Source organism: Arachis ipaensis, chromosome B1, assembly GCF_059453495.1.
Source record: "Arachis ipaensis isolate K30076 ecotype BB chromosome B1, ASM5945349v1, whole genome shotgun sequence".
NCBI lineage: Eukaryota > Viridiplantae > Streptophyta > Magnoliopsida > Fabales > Fabaceae > Arachis > Arachis ipaensis.
In genome coordinates this window covers 111520139-111530976 of record NC_142436.1, presented here as the reverse complement: position 1 = coordinate 111530976, position 10838 = coordinate 111520139, and the positions used below count along the sequence as shown (strand labels likewise).

Genomic DNA, 10838 nt, shown 5'->3' with positions numbered 1-10838 from the left:
GCTCAGCTTTTGAGGAGGAAAGTACTTGGCTAAGAAAGCCGTGACCAGCTTATCCCAAGAGTTCAGGCTGTCTTTGGGTTGAGAATCCAACCATAATCTAGCTCTGTCTCTTACAGCAAAAGGGAAAAGCATGAGCCTGTAGACTTCAGGATCTACTCCATTAGTCTTAACAGTATCACATATCTGCAAGAATTCAGTTAAGAACTGAAAAGGATCTTCAGATGGAAGTCCATGAAACTTGCAGTTCTGCTGCATCAGAGAAACTAATTGAGGTTTCAGCTCAAAATTGTTTGCTCCAATGGCAGGAATGGAGATGCTTCTTCCATGTAAATTGGAATTAGGTGCAGTAAAGTCACCAAGCATCTTCCTTACATTATTATTATTTTCGGCTGCCATCTCCTCTTCCTGTTCGAAAATTTCTGAAAGGTTATCTCTGGATTGTTGTATTTTAGCTTCTCTTAATTTTTTCTTCAGAGTCCTTTCAGGTTCTGGATCTGCTTCCACAAGAATGTTTTGGTCCTTGCTCCTGCTCATATGACAAAGAAGAAGGCACAGAAAAATAATAATAATAATAATAGAGATCCTTTATACCACAGTATAGGGATCCCTTTGTGAGTGGAAGAAAAGAGGGGGAGACAAAGATGTGATGTAAAGGAAGAAACACAACTGTACGAATGGAAGAGATGTGAGATGAGATGTTAGGATATGAATGAATAAATAGAATGAGATGGGGGAGGGATAATTTTCGAAAATTATTTTGAAAAAGAGTTAGTGATTTTTGAAAATGGTTTTTGAAAAATGTTAGTAATTTTCGAAATTTTTTGAAATCAAAAATAAAAAATAAAAATAATTAGTTAATTAAAAAGAAATTTTTGAAAAAGGGGGAGATATTTTCAAAAAATGAGAGAGAGAGTTAGTTAGGTGGTTTTGAAAAAGTTAAGAAACAAACAAAAAGTTAGTTAGTTAGTTGAAACAAATTTTTGAAAAGATAAGAGGTTAGGAAGTTAGAAAAGATATTTTGAAAAGATATTTTTGAAAAAGATAAGATAAGAAGATATTTTGAAAAGATATGATTGAAATTAGTTTTTGAAAAAGATTTGATTTTTAAAATCACAATTAATGACTTGATTCATAAGAAATCACAAGATATGATTCTAGAACTTAAAGTTTGAATCTTTCTTAACAAGCAAGTAACAAACTTCAAATTTTTGAATCAAAACATTAATTGATTAGTTATTTTCGAAAATTTTATATAAAAATAAGAAAAAGATTTTTGAAAAATATTTTTGAAATTTTCGAAAATAACTAATAATTTTGAAAAAGATTTGATTTTTTAAAAAGATTTTGAAAAAGATAAGATTTTCAAATTGAAAATTTGATTTGACTCATTGGCAACAACTTGATTTTAAAAATTTTTGAAAAAGTCAATCCAAATTTTCGAATTTGATGAGAGAAAAAGGGAAAGATATTTTTTTGATTTTTGAAATTTTTATGAAAAACATGAAAAATATGCAATGCATGAAATTTTTTTGATCAAAACATGTGATGCATGCAAGAATGCTATGAATGTCAAGATGAACACCAAGAACACTTTGAATGTCAAGATGAACATCATAGACACAATTTTGAAAAATTTTTAATGCAAAGAAAACATGCAAGATACCAAACTTAGAATTCTTTAATGCTTATGCACTAAGAATTCAAGAATGCATATGATAAACATGAAAAGACACAAAACAAAAAATCATCAAGATCAAGCAAGAAGACTTACCAAGAACAACTTGAAGATCATGAAGAACACTATGAATGCATGATATTTTTGAAAAATGCTAGATGCATATGCAAGTGACACCAAACTTATGATATGACTCAAGACTCAAACAAGAAACAGAAAAATATTTTTGATTTTTATGATTTTCTAATTTTTTTGGATTTTTTTCTTATTTTTCGAAAATTAATTGAAAAAGGAAAATAAGGATTCCAAAATTTTTAATATGAATTCCAGGAATCTTGCCATGTTAGTCTAAAGCTTCAGTCCAGGAATTAGACATGGCTCACTAGCCAGCCAAGCTTTCAATGAAAGCTCCAGTCCAAAACACTAGACATGGCCAATGGCCAGCCAAGCTTCAGCATGTAACACCAGAGTATATTGCTCTTGATAACAAATTACTGCTCATCATTTACCAAGTATGTAGCTTGCCTCTGATGGTTTGGAAGCCTCAGTCCAAAAGAATTTAGACATGGCTTTACAGCCAGCCAGGCTTCACATGCTCCATGAAACACTAGAATTCATTCTTAAAAATCTTGAATAAAATTTTTGAAAATATTTATTTATTTATTTTTTTTTTCGAAAACATATGAGAGATTTTTGAAAATATTTTTGAAAGATTTTTTTTTTTTGAAAACAAAACGAAAAGAAAATTACCTAATCTGAGCAACAAGATGAGCCGTCAGTTGTCCAAACTCAAACAATCCCCGGCAACGGCGCCAAAAACTTGGTGCACGAAATTGTGATCTCCAGGCTCGAACAAATCCTGGTAATGGCTCCAAAGCTTGGTGCTCTGATCTTAATTCATGATTGTCACAACTTCGATACAACTAACCAGCAAGTGCACTGGGTCGTCCAAGTAATACCTTACGTGAGTAAGGGTCGAATCCCACGGAGATTGTTGGTATGAAGCAAGCTATGGTCACCTTGTAAATCTCAGTCAGGCAGATATAAAGTGATAATGGTGTTTTCGAATTTAATATAATAAGATAGGGATAGAAATACTTATGTAAATCATTGGTAGGAATTTCAGATAAGCGAATGGAGATGCTTTTCGTTCCTCTGAACCTCTGCTTCTCTGCTATCTTCATCCAATCAGTCTTACTCCTTTCCATGGCTGGCTTTATGTGATACATCACCACTGTCAATGGCTACTTTCGGTCATCTCTCGGGAAAATGATCCAATGCCCTGTCACGGCACGGCTAATCATCTGGAGGCATCACCCTTGTCAGTGGCTTCATCTTATCCTCTCAGTGAATAATATGCTCACGCACCCTGTCACGGCATGGCTATTCATCTGTCGGTTCTCGATCATGCTGGAATAGGATTTTCTATCGTTTTGCGTCTGTCACTAACGCCCTGCAATCGCGAGTTAGGAGCTCGTCACAGTCATTCAATCATTGAATCCTACTCGGAATACCACGGACAAGGTTTAGACTTTCCGGATTCTCTTGAATGCCGCCATCATTCTAGCTTACGCCACGAAGATTCTGGTTAGGAGATCTAAGAGATATTCATTCTAGCTTAATTCATGTAGAACAGAAGTGTTTGTCAGGCACGCGTTCATAGGGGAGAAGGATGATGAGCGTCACACATAATCATCACCTTCATCACGTTCTTGGGTGCGAATGGATATCTTAGAAGCGAAATAAGAAGAATTAAATAGAAAACAGTAGTACTTTGCATTAATCTTTGAGGAACAGCAGAGCTCCACACCTTAATCTATGGAGTGTAGAAACTCTACCGTTAAAAATACATAAGTGAAAGGTCCAGGCATGGCCGAGAGGCCAGCCCCTCTGATCTAAGAACCAGGCGTCCAAAGATGATCCTAAGATCCTAAGATGATCAAAAGATGTCTAATACAATAATAAAAGGTCCTATTTATAATAAACTAGTCACTAGGGTTTACATGAGTAAGTAATTGATGCATAAATCCACTTCCGGGGCCCACTTGGTGTGTGTTTGGGCTGAGCTTAAGTGTAGGACGTGCAGAGGCCATTTGTGGAGTTGAACGCCAGTTTCTGTGCCAGTTTGGGCGTTCAACTCTGGTTTTGGATCCTTTTCTGGCGCTGGACGCCAGATTTGGGCAGAAGGCTGGCGTTGAACGCCAATTTACGTCGTCAATTCTTGGCCAAAGTATAGACTATTATATATTGCTGGAAAGCCCTGGATGTCTACTTTCCAACTCAATTGGAAGCGCGCCATTTCAAGTTCTGTAGCTCCAGAAAATCCACTTTGAGTGCAGGGAGGTCAGAATCCAACAGCATCAGCAGTCCTTCTTCAGCCTCTGAATCTGATTTCTGCTCAAGTCCCTCAATTTCAGCCAGAAAATACCTGAAATCACAGAAAAACACACAAACTCATAGTAAAGTCCAGAAATGTGAATTTATCATAAAAACTAATGAAAACATCCCTAAAAGTAACTAGATCCTACTAAAAACATACTAAAAACAATGTCAAAAAGTGTATAAATTATCCGCTCATCACAACACCAAACTTAAATTGTTGCTTGTCCCCAAGCAACTGAAAATCAAATAGGATAAAAAGAAGAGAATATACTATAAATTCCAAACTATCAATGAAACATAGTTTCAATCATATGAGCGGGACTTATAGCTTTTTGCCTCTTGAATAGTTTTGGCATCTCACTTTATCCATTGAGGTTCAGAATGATTGGCATCTATAGGAACTCAGAGTTCGAATAGTGTTATTGACTCTCCTAGTTCAGTATGATGATTCTTGAACACAGCTTCTTTATGAGTCTTGGCCGTGGCCCTAAGCACTTTGTTTTCCAGTATTACCACCGGATACATAAATGCCACAGACACATAATTGGGTGAACCTTTTCAGATTGTGACTCAGCTTTGCTAGAGTCCCCACTTAGAGGTGTCCAGGGTTCTTAAGCACACTCTTAGTTTTTGCTTTGGACCTTGACTTTAACCGCTCAGTCTCAAGTTTTCACTTGACACCTACACGCCACAAGCACATGGTTAGGGACAGCTTGGTTTAGCCGCTTAGACCAGGATTTTATTCCTTTAGGCCCTCCTATCCACTGATGCTCAAAGCCTTGGGATCCTTTTTATTTGCCCTTGCCTTTTGGTTTTAAGGGTTATTGGCTTTTTCTGCTTGCTTTTTCTTTTTCTTTCTTTTTTTCTATATTTTTTTTTCGCCCCTTTTTTTTTTGCTGCTTTTTCTTGCTTCAAGAATCATTTTTATGATTTTTCAGATTATCGAATAACATGTCTCCTAGTCATCATTCTTTCAAGAGCCAACATATTTAACATTCTTAAACAACAACTTCAAAAGACATATGCACTGTTCAAGCATACATTCAGAAAACAAGAAGCATTGTCACCACATCAATATAATTAAACTAAGTTCAAGGATAAATTCGAAACTCATGTACTTCTTGTTCTTTTGAATTAAAACATTTTTCATTTAAGAGAGGTGATGGATTCATAGGACATTCATATCTTTAAGACAAAGTTACTAACTACTAATGATCATGTAATGAAGACACAAACACAGATAAGCACATAACATAGAAAACGAAAAACAGAAGAAAGCAAAAACAAGGAATGAATCCACCTTAGTGATGGTGGCGTTTCCTTCTTGAGGAACCAATGATGTCCTTGAGCTCTTCTATGTCTCTTCCTTGTCTTTGTTGCTCCTCCCTCATTGCTTTTTGATCTTCTCTTATTTCATGGAGCATGATGGAGTGCTCTTGATGTTCCACCCTTAGTTGTCCCATACTGGAACTCAATTCTCCTAGGGAGGTGTTGACTTGCTCCCAATAATTTTGTGGAGGAAAGTGCATTTGAGGCATCTCCGGGATCTCATGGAAATGAGCTTTTTGCGCCTCTTGAGCTCCATGATTGGGCTCTCTTGCTTGCTCTATCTTTTTCTTAGTGATGGGCTTGTCCTCTTTAATGAGGATATCTCCCTCTATGTCAATTCCAGCTGAATTGCATAGGTGGCAAATGAGGTGAGGAAAGGCTAACCTTGCCATGGTGGAGGACTTGTCAGCCACCATGTAGAGTTCTTGAGGTATAATCTCATGAACTTCCACCTCTTCTCCAATCATGATGCTATGGATCATGATGGCCCGGTCTATAGTAACTTCAGACCGGTTGCTAGTGGGAATGATTGAGCATTGAATAAACTCCAACCATCCTCTAGCAATAGGCTTGAGGTCCAATCTTCTTAGTTGAACCGGCTTGCCTTTGGAGTCAATCTTCCATTGAGCTCCTTCTACACATATGTCCATAAGGACTTGGTCCAACCTTTGATCAAAGTTGACTCTCCTTGTGTAGGGGCGTGCGTTCTCTTCCATGTATGGCAAGTTGAACGCCAACCTCACATTCTCCGGACTAAAATCTAAGTATTTCCCCCGAACCATTGTAACATAGTTCTTTGGATCCGGGTTCTTACTTTGATGATGGTTCTTGGTGATCCATGCATTGGCATAGAACTCTTGAACCATTAGGATGCCGACTTGTTGGATGGGATTTGTTAGAACTTCCCAACCTCTTCTTTGAATTTCATGTCGGATCTCCGGATACTCATTTCTTTTGAGTTTAAAAGGGACCTCAGGGATCACCTTCTTCTTGGCCACAACATCATAGAAGTGGTCTTGATGGGCTTTGGAGATGAACCTTTCCATCTCCCATGACTCGGATGTGGAAGCTTTTATCTTCCCTTTCCCTCTTCTAGAGGATTCTCCGGTCTTAGATGCCATCAATGGTAATGGAAAAACAAAAAAGCTATGCTTTTACCACACCAAACTTAGAATATTGCTCGCCCTCGAGCAATAAACAAAGGAAATAGAAGAAGAAGAAGAAGAAGAAATATGGAGAGGGAGAGGGAGATGAGGTTTCGGCCAAGAGGAGTGTAGAGGGGTGTGTTGTGTGAATTTGATGAAGAATGGAGGTCTTTATATAGGGAAGGGAGGGGGGGTAAAGGTTCGGCCATATGGGTGGGTTTGGGTGGGAAATTGGTTTTGAATTTTGATGGTAGGTGGAGTTTATGAGGTAGGTTTATGGGGAAGAGGAGATGGATGTGAGTGGTGAAGGTTTAGTGGGGAAGAGAGTTTATGGGGTTGTGTGAAAGAGAGTGGTGAGAAGAAGTGAGTGGAGGTAGGTGGGGATCCTGTGGGGTCCACAGATCCTGAGTGGATCCTGTGGGGTCCACAGATCCTGAGTGGGTCCTGTGGGGTCCACAGATCCTGAGGTGTCAAGGCATTTACATCCCTGCACCAATTTAGGCATGTAAAATGCCCTTGCACACAACTCTGGGCGTTCAGCGCCAGGTTGGTGCCCATTTTGGGCGTTCAACGCCCATTTGCTGCCATTTCTGGCGTTGAACGCCAGAACCATGCTTGTTCTGGGCGTTCAGCGCCAGGATGCTGCCCATTTGGGCGTTCAGCGCCAGAACCATGCTCTGTTCTGGCGTTTGAACGCCAGGCATATGCTCCTCCAGGGTGTGATTTTTCTTCTGCTGTTTTTGATTCCGTTTCCAATTTTTATATTTATTTTGTGACTCCACATGATCATTAACCTAAGAAAACATGAAAAACAATAAAAATATGAATTAGATAAACATTGGGTTGCCTCCCAACAAGCGCTTCTTTAATGTCAATAGCTTGACAGTGGGCTCTCATGGAGCCTCACAGATGTGCAGAGCTTTGTTGAGACTCTCCAACACCAAACTTAGAGTTTGGATATGGGATTTCAACACCAAACTTAGAGTTTGGTTGTGGCCTCCCAACACCAAACTTAGAGTTTGACTGTGGGGGCTCTGGTTGGCTCTGCTTGGAGAGAAGCTTTTCCTGCTTCCTCTCCATGGTTGCAGAGGGAGATCCTTGAGTTTTGAATACAAGGGAGTTCTCATTCCATTGAAGGACTATTTCACCTCTGTCAACATCAATCACAGCTCTTGCTGTGGCCAGGAAAGGTCTTCCTAGGATGATGGATTCATCCTCTGCCTTTCTAGTATCCAGGACTATGAAATCAGTAGGTATGTAAAGGCCCTCAACCTTTACTAATACATCTTCTACTTGTCCATAAGCCTGTCTTCTTGAGCTGTTTGCCATCTCTAGTGAGATTTTAGCAGCTTGCACCCCATAGATTCCCAGTTTCTCTATTACAGAGAGGGGCATGAGGTTTATCCCTGAACCAAGGTCACACAGAGCCTTAAAGATCATGGTGCCTATGGTACAAGGGATTATGAACTTTCCAGGATCCTGTCTCTTCTGAGGCAATGTCAGTTGATCCAGATCACTTAGTTCATTGATGAACAAGGGAGGTTCAACTTCCCAAGCATCAATGCCAAACAATTTGGCATTCAGCTTCATGATTGCACCAAGAAACTTGGCAGTTTGCTCTTCAGTGACATCCTCATTCTCTTCAGAAGAGGAATACTCATCAGAGCTCATGAAGGGCATAAGGAGGTTCAATGGGATCTCTATAGTCTCTAGATGAGCCTCAGAGTCCTTTGGTTCCCCAGAGGGACGCTTCTTATTGATCACTGGACGTCCCAGGAGGTCTTCCTCCTTGGGATTCACGTCCTCTCCTCTCCTCACAGGTTCGGCCATGGCGCTTATGTCAATGGCCTTGCACTCTCCTTTTGGGTTCTCTTCTGTATTACTTGGGAGAGTACTAGGAGGGATTTCAGTGATTATTTTACTCAACTGGCCCACTTGTGCTTCCAGATTTCTAGTGGAAGACCTTGTTTCATTCATGAAACTTACAGTGGCCTTAGATAGATCAGAGACTAGATTTGCCAAATTAGAGGCATTTTGTTCAGAGTTCTCTGTCTGTTGCTGAGTTGATGATGGAAAAGGTTTGCTATTGCTAAACCTATTTCTTCCACCATTATTAAAGCCTTGTTGGGGCTTTTGATCCTTCCATGAGAAATTTGGATGATTTCTCCATGTTGAGTTATAGGTGTTTCCATAAGGTTCACCTAAGTAATTTACCTCTGCTATTGCAGGGTTCTCAGGATCATAAGCTTCTTCTTCAGAAGATGCCTCTTAAGTACTGTTGGATGCAGCTTGCATTCCATGCAGACTCTGAGAAATCATATTGACTTGCTGAGTCAATATTTTATTCTGAGCCAATATGGCATTCAGAGTATCAACCTCAAGAACTCCCTTCTTCATAGGCGTCCCATTACTCACAGAATTCCTTTCAGAAGTGTACATGAACTGGTTATTAGCAACCATATCAATGAGTTCTTGAGCTTCTGCAGGCGTTTTCTTTAGGTGAATGGATCCACCTGCAGAAGTGTCCAGTGACATCTTTGATAGCTCAGATAAACCATCATAGAATATATCCAGGATGGTCCATTCTGAAAGCATGTCAGAAGGACACTTTTTGGTCAACTGTTTGTATCTTTCCCAAGCTTCATAGAGAGATTCACCTTCTTTCTGTCTGAAGGTTTGAACATCAGCTCTAAGCTTGCTCAGCTTTTGAGGAGGAAAGTACTTGGCTAAGAAAGCCGTGACCAGCTTATCCCAAGAGTTCAGGCTGTCTTTGGGTTGAGAATCCAACCATAATCTAGCTCTGTCTCTTACAGCAAAAGGGAAAAGCATGAGCCTGTAGACTTCAGGATCTACTCCATTAGTCTTAACAGTATCACATATCTGCAAGAATTCAGTTAAGAACTGAAAAGGATCTTCAGATGGAAGTCCATGAAACTTGCAGTTCTGCTGCATCAGAGAATCTAATTGAGGTTTCAGCTCAAAATTGTTTGCTCCAATGGCAGGAATGGAGATGCTTCTTCCATGTAAATTGGAATTAGGTGCAGTAAAGTCACCAAGCATCTTCCTTACATTATTATTATTTTCGGCTGCCATCTCCTCTTCCTGTTCGAAAATTTCTGAAAGGTTATCTCTGGATTGTTGTATTTTAGCTTCTCTTAATTTTTTCTTCAGAGTCCTTTCAGGTTCTGGATCTGTTTCCACAAGAATGTTTTGGTCCTTGCTCCTGCTCATATGACAAAGAAGAAGGCACAGAAAAATAATAATAATAATAATAGAGATCCTTTATACCACAGTATAGGGATCCCTTTGTGAGTGGAAGAAAAGAGGGGGAGACAAAGATGTGATGTAAAGGAAGAAACACAACTGTACGAATGGAAGAGATGTGAGATGAGATGTTAGGATATGAATGAATAAATAGAATGAGATGGGGGAGGGATAATTTTCGAAAATTATTTTGAAAAAGAGTTAGTGATTTTTGAATATGGTTTTTGAAAAATGTTAGTAATTTTCGAAATTTTTTGAAATCAAAAATAAAAAATAAAAATAATTAGTTAATTAAAAAGAAATTTTTGAAAAAGGGGGAGATATTTTCGAAAAATGAGAGAGAGAGTTAGTTAGGTGGTTTTGAAAAAGTTAAGAAACAAACAAAAAGTTAGTTAGTTAGTTGAAACAAATTTTTGAAAAGATAAGAGGTTAGGAAGTTAGAAAAGATATTTTGAAAAGATATTTTTGAAAAAGATAAGATAAGAAGATATTTTGAAAAGATATGATTGAAATTAGTTTTTGAAAAAGATTTGATTTTTAAAATCACAATTAATGACTTGATTCATAAGAAATCACAAGATATGATTCTAGAACTTAAAGTTTGAATCTTTCTTAACAAGCAAGTAACAAACTTCAAATTTTTGAATCAAAACATTAATTGATTAGTTATTTTCGAAAATTTTATATAAAAATAAGAAAAAGATTTTTGAAAAATATTTTTGAAATTTTCGAAAATAACTAATAATTTTGAAAAAGATTTGATTTTTGACAAAGATTTTGAAAAAGATAAGATTTTCAAATTGAAAATTTGATTTGACTCATTGGCAACAACTTGATTTTAAAAATTTTTGAAAAAGTCAATCCAAATTTTCGAATTTGATGAGAGAAAAAGGGAAAGATATTTTTTTGATTTTTGAAATTTTTATGAAAAACATGAAAAATATGCAATGCATGAAATTTTTTTGATCAAAACATGTGATGCATGCAAGAATGCTATGAATGTCAAGATGAACACCAAGAACACTTTGAATGTCAAGATGAAC

The 10838-nt window shown here is 37.9% G+C and overlaps 1 non-coding gene across 1 annotated transcript; it reads left to right on the top strand.

The window, feature by feature from the left end:
- The first annotated feature begins 9120 nt into the window (after positions 1–9120).
- LOC148577934 (small nucleolar RNA R71) lies at positions 9121–9228 on the top strand. Its single transcript, XR_015904183.1, has one exon. It is a non-coding gene; the product is annotated as a small nucleolar RNA R71 (small nucleolar RNA).
- Positions 9229–10838: the final 1610 nt, after the last annotated feature.